The sequence below is a fragment of the Eriocheir sinensis genome, chromosome 1 (genome assembly GCF_024679095.1).
Source record: "Eriocheir sinensis breed Jianghai 21 chromosome 1, ASM2467909v1, whole genome shotgun sequence".
NCBI classification, from domain to species: Eukaryota; Metazoa; Arthropoda; class Malacostraca; order Decapoda; family Varunidae; genus Eriocheir; species Eriocheir sinensis.
The window spans coordinates 34,743,848-34,749,736 of record NC_066509.1 but is presented as its reverse complement, the minus strand read 5'-3'; positions in this window follow the sequence as shown (position 1 = coordinate 34,749,736).

Here is a 5,889-nt window from a genome sequence, read left to right as displayed (position 1 = left end):
GAAGCCACAAGAAATGCTAGAAAGTGTTCCTTGAGTTCCAGCGCTTCATCAGTGTTGACGGTCCTTGTGACAACCAACATCTGGCTTGCGTCAGGAGTACCATGACTCAACAATACTTGGACCGTTTAATCTCAGCCACCACGGAGTCCAACATTTTCCTAGTGATTGAAGCAGTCAGCCCATTTTGTATCACATTTCCAAGGTAGCCGGAATGACTGGACTGCCCACGATGCTGCTTCATGGCAGGATCAAATTTGGCGAGCAGCTCCAGCCACCTCTTTTAAGACATTTCCATTGTGTTGTTGTGTTAGTAGACAATGCAAGATTTCTCTCAGCTAGAGATTGTACGATAGAGATCAGGCAGGTCAGGACACCCCTCTTCTCTGCCTCTGTCCTCTGGCCTTGATCCATGGTCGTGCCGAGGCAGTTCCAAATCCTTCCATGTTGTCATGTGGCTGTGTTCTGGAGTGCCTTCATGACTTTTCAGAAGTGTGCCTGTGTTTGTCCAGTTAGAGAGTCCCTCTGCCATTAATTTAACGTCCTTTCTTGAGAATAGCTTGCAGCAAAGTACATGTTTTTTCTCAGTAGGTTAGCCAAGTTTTCCCCATTCGCAGGAAATCAACACTTTGCTCCGTGAGTGTTTATCTCCTTCAGCTTTCTTCTTTTTTCTTTGCTGGGCACCAGAAGGGTGTATTGTCCTTTTCCACGCCATGTCGCCGCCACTCCTCACTCCACGCTGAGCCTGACACAGTGACGCTGCGTACAGCTTGCTGGAGGCAAAGCACTACATGTACGTTCTGGAGGCCTGATCCAAATTTGAGGAGAATATGGCAAAATACTTGAAAATATATGAATTTCTGGATCAATAAAGAAAATTCAGTAAATCTATTGATACACAACACACATTTTAGTAATAATAATAATAAAAAATAATAACAATGGCAGCTTGGGGGGCCTATGCAACTGTTTGCACATAACAAGAAACATCCCTGAGTCTAGGCCATCTTGAGACACATGACAGCCACGGTATAAATCAACACAGAATGATATGTTGTATAGAAAGTCTCTTTAGCAAGGCAGCATGTACGTATGAGTTTTGTGAGTCAACAAGACCTGTAGGCTGTAGTGAGTGTTTTGTTAGGACAAGTACAGCCAGCACCTTAGATCATGACACTCAGAGTGTGTTTGGATGAGAAATAGAAGAACTGACAGCTGCAGTGCCTTCTGTAGAAGAGATCATAATGAAGAACCCAAACTTGGCAATAGATTTAACACATTGCAATTATCAGCTGTAGAAAACCTTCATACAATAGACTGATAGATACATAGATTGTTACATGCTTTATTCAACAACTTCATGGCTTGCAGTAATAGATAGGACATCCGACATAGATATTATTATTATTACCAATTATTTATTTATTTATTTTTTCAGCATACAAGGACATTGAGGAAGAGGAGGAAGAAGAAGTAGAGGAGGAGGAGGAGGAGGATAAATAATTAGGGAGAACAAAATATCAATGAAAAATAAGAAAATGAGAGAATAAAGTGAGAAAATGAAAGATAGTGAAAAGTGAGATAGTGAGGAAAAATATTTACTACTGAAAAAAAGAAAGAGAGAGAGAGATACAGAATAAAGTGAGAAAGTGACTGGATTACTACTACTACTACTACTACTACTATCACTACTACTACTACTACTACTACTACTACTACTACTACTACTACTATCACTACTACTACTACTATTACTACTACTACTACTACTACTACTACTACTACTACTACTACTACTACTACTACCACCACTACTACTACTACTACTACTACTACTACTATTTTTTTTTTTTTACAGGCCTCCATCTATTAGAGTTGCGTTGTGAGCGGTATATTCTCTCATATCCTTTCACAAAGCAATTCATTGGCCCCACCCCGCCAATGACTGTGGCCGACAACCATCCTTATTTAATATTACAAACCTTACTAAACATATTATCTTTAAGCTAACCGAGCTTGTGGTTGATACGACTATCAACCACCGTCGCCTCAAAGTCCAGGTCGGCAATGTGGGTGGTTTTGGGTGCAGGTGACCTAGTTCCTCTCAGGCAGACCAAGGCTGACCTCAGGAGGGAGAAGGACAGCCTGCATCTCATCCAGGCGACCACACTGCTTCTTGGCTGCTACTACTACTACTACTACTACTACTACTACTACTACTACTACTACTACTAACTCTTCCTCCAACCTGCAGGATGTGTGAAGAAGAAGAGGAAGGCTAGGAAGGCTCAGGAGGAAGGAGAGTCCCTCACTGCATTGAGACTCAAGGTAATATTGATTATTTTTTCATTTCTTCCCAATGTTTTTTTTGTGTGTGTTTATTTGTTTGTTCCTTCCTTCCTTCCTTTGCATACATGTAGGAGGGGCAGGAAGGAGGAGGAAAGGAAGGAGAATGAAGGAACAAAGGAGGGAGGGACACAGATAGATTTGTAGGGATCTCTCTCTCTCTCTCTCTCTCTCTCTCTCTCTCTCTCTCTCTCTCTCTCTCTCTCTCTCTCTCTCTCTCTCTCTCTCTCTCTCTCTCTCTCTCTCTCTCTCTCTCTCTCTCTCTCTCTCGATAATAGATAGATAGATAAATTTGTTTTGTGTTTATTTTTGTCTCCTGGTAGATAGATCCCTAAGACACACTTGCTGGTCAGTAAGTAACATTATGGAAAACTAAACTAAAAAGATCCTTAAAACAGCATGATAAGACGTGACCTTTCTTGCCTTATAGTGCAGCAAGTGGTTGTTGTTGTGTTCCAGTGAGGGACTCCTGGAGTGTACAGACAGACCTTTCTTGCCTTATAGTGCAGCAAGTGGTTGTTGTTGTGTTCCAGGGACTCCTGGAGTGTACAGACAGACCTTTCTTGCCTTATAATGCAGCAAGTGGTTGTTGTTGTGTTCCAGGGACTCCTGGAGTGCAAAGAGAGGAAGGAATAATGCTGTCTTCACCAGAGAGTGCTAAAGGGAGGGGTTGGGTAAAGCTTTATTATATATATAGAGTGATTTACCAAGATAACCTGGTGTTTGGCAGTAGGAGGGAGTTGCTTTAGAGCAGCAGCAGGCAGGGATGTAAGGTCACCATGCATTGTTTGGCTGGCGATGGCTAGCTGAGGGTAACAATAATTTAGTGAGCTTGTGCCTTACTGAAAAACTGTTCTTGCCCAAGAAGAACAATAAAGTGCAGCTGTTTTAGTGTGGGAAGTGTCTCCTGAGGAGTCAATAATAGGGGCTGCAGACAGTACATTTCCAGCAGTGTTTGGTGCGCCCACAAAAAGAGCTTCCACAATGCTAAAAAATGCAGGTCACTCTTACACAAACTGTACCTAATGAAGGATTTCCCTTACCTGAAAGCATCTTATAGTAGGTCATCTTTACATAAACTTATTACAAATACATCACCATCATAAGAACATAACATAAGAACATAAGAACGCAGGAGTCTGCAAGAGGCCGGTAGGCCTGTACGAGGCAGCTCCTTTGACCCTAAGTCCCGTGTATCTAACCCCACCTAATATCGCTGTCCATGAATTTATCTAGTCTATTTTTGAATGTGACAATTGTATTGGCACTCACCACATGACTGCTAAGCCTATTCCACTCATCCACCACCCTGTTAGTTAACCAATTTTTGCCTATGTCCCTGTTGAATCTGAATTTATCCAGTTTAAACCCGTTACTTCGTGTCCTACCCGGTTCTCTTACCAACAAAACCTTATGAATGTCTCCCTTATTAAAGCCCTTCATCATCATCATCATCATCATCATCGTTTAACGTCCATTTCTTCCTTGTGGTGGACGGGGTATGAGCCTCCTCCTCCACTGTCCATTTCCTCCGTGATGTTCAGCCTCCTCATATCTTCCTCCACCTTGGCCTTCTCTTCTGCCTCAAGGTTCAGTTCAGGATGTGTTCTTCTCCTCACAAACCACCTTAATCTGGCCTTACTCCTCCAGGCCACTCCTCCCTACCACTTCTTCATTTGAGATTCCATCCTGCCATGTGATTGCCGTCAAGTATCTCAGCATTCTCACACCACACTAGTGCCTCTAGCTGTTTCCTGCCAGCCCAGGTCTCTGCCCCGCACACACACACACACACACACACACACCTGTGCTGCCAGGCGGGATATTCTGGTTCACTAGTAAGCCTGCCAGTTCCCTGCACTCCTCCAAGCACAAGCTGTCCTGCCTCTCACTGCTGCCAGGCGGGATATTCTGGTTCACTAGTAAGCCTGCCAGTTCCCTCCACTCTTCCAAGCACAAGCTGTCCTGCCTCTCACTGCTCCTCCGTATGACATCCCCAGGTGTCCACTACAGGGCGTCACCATCCACACTTCCGCCTCAGTCCTCCAACACAAGGGAAGGCTGCACCAGCTCCATGCACGTCTCCTACACCCGAACACCTCCCATGACACCACCTCCTGCACACTCCCTCTTCACGGATATCTCCCGCCACTCTCCATTCCTATCATCGCCACGACCTTTGTCTTTTTCACCCTCAGCCCTCTTCCCCGCCCTAAACTCCTCCTCCCATTAACACCAGGTCATACAACAGCTCCCTCTCTTCTTGTGTTAGAATGTTGTGTTTGTAACAGATGTGGATTCTGAGATATTGGCAGTTGAATTTAGAGCTAGAGTTAAATTGAGGTCATTTTTGGCATGATTTTTAAGATGAAAGTAATTAAACCCTCCTGAACTATAAGGTTATGAGCACTGCCAGTTACAGGCGTTGTAGGTGAGTATTAGGAGCATCTTGTGTCAGAATATTGTGTTCCTGACTGTTGTAGATTCTGAGATATTGGCAGTTATTAGAGTTGTAGTTGTCATTGAATTTTGGATATTTTTGTGTTGGAAAGTTTTTAGCTAAGTACAGATATTTCATGAACTATAAGGTTATGAGCACTGCCAGTTATAGGTGTTGTAGGTGAGTGTTAGGAGCATCTTTTGTTGGAATCTTGTGCAGTGGCGTCACCAGGGGGGGGCTATGGGGGCTAAGCCCCCCCAAACCAAAGACTCAGCCCCCCCAAAAATACTTCTACCCTCAAAAATTAATATTTCTCTAGTTTTAGCCCACTTGGGCCACTTTACATGTCAAAGCATAACCTTATTTTCGGGTTTAAAAAAAATTGGTTTCACTTAGATATTGAAATATGTTTCCTGACAGATCTCCATATTTGTATGCTCTATTATACAGATATTCTATTTTATTCATTATTCTATAGAATCATCGGTACCTCTGCTGAACCATCCCTGCATCAGAGCATTAAATAAACAAAATAGTTACCTCTCATTTTTTATTAGTAAGACTCGTTTTCTTTTATGGCATGCAGTCGTCAGTCGAGTCCATGCTTCGCTTCAGTGTTGACGTGTTTATCACAGGAAGGGGATAGTCTCCCGGATAGATGGACAGTCATCTCGAACTTTAAGGTAAAAGACGTATTTAACTTTTTGTTTCTAACGTTAGGTAATAGGCCTACAAGAGAAAAACTGCCGCTGTCTGTAATATGGCTAAAAAACAAGCAGGCTTGCAATGACATGCCACTGTCAGCTCGATCCTAGGTTAAGCGAATAAGTTTTCAGTATTCTGTAGGCAGGGGCGGATCCAGGGGGGGGGGGCCAGTGCCACGGGGCCATGGCCCCCCCCAAACGCTCTGAGAGTATGTTTTGGCCCCCCCCAAAGAAATTCGGAACCCAGTCACCAGTGCTACCAGCGCTTGAAAAATTTTTCAAGATCTTGAAATATTTACCCTATTCTTGAAAGCTTGAAAAAAGTTAAAATTAAAATCTTGAAAAATCTACAGTGACTACATAAAAGTCGCATAAAATGAGAGAGAGAGAGAGAGAGAGGAT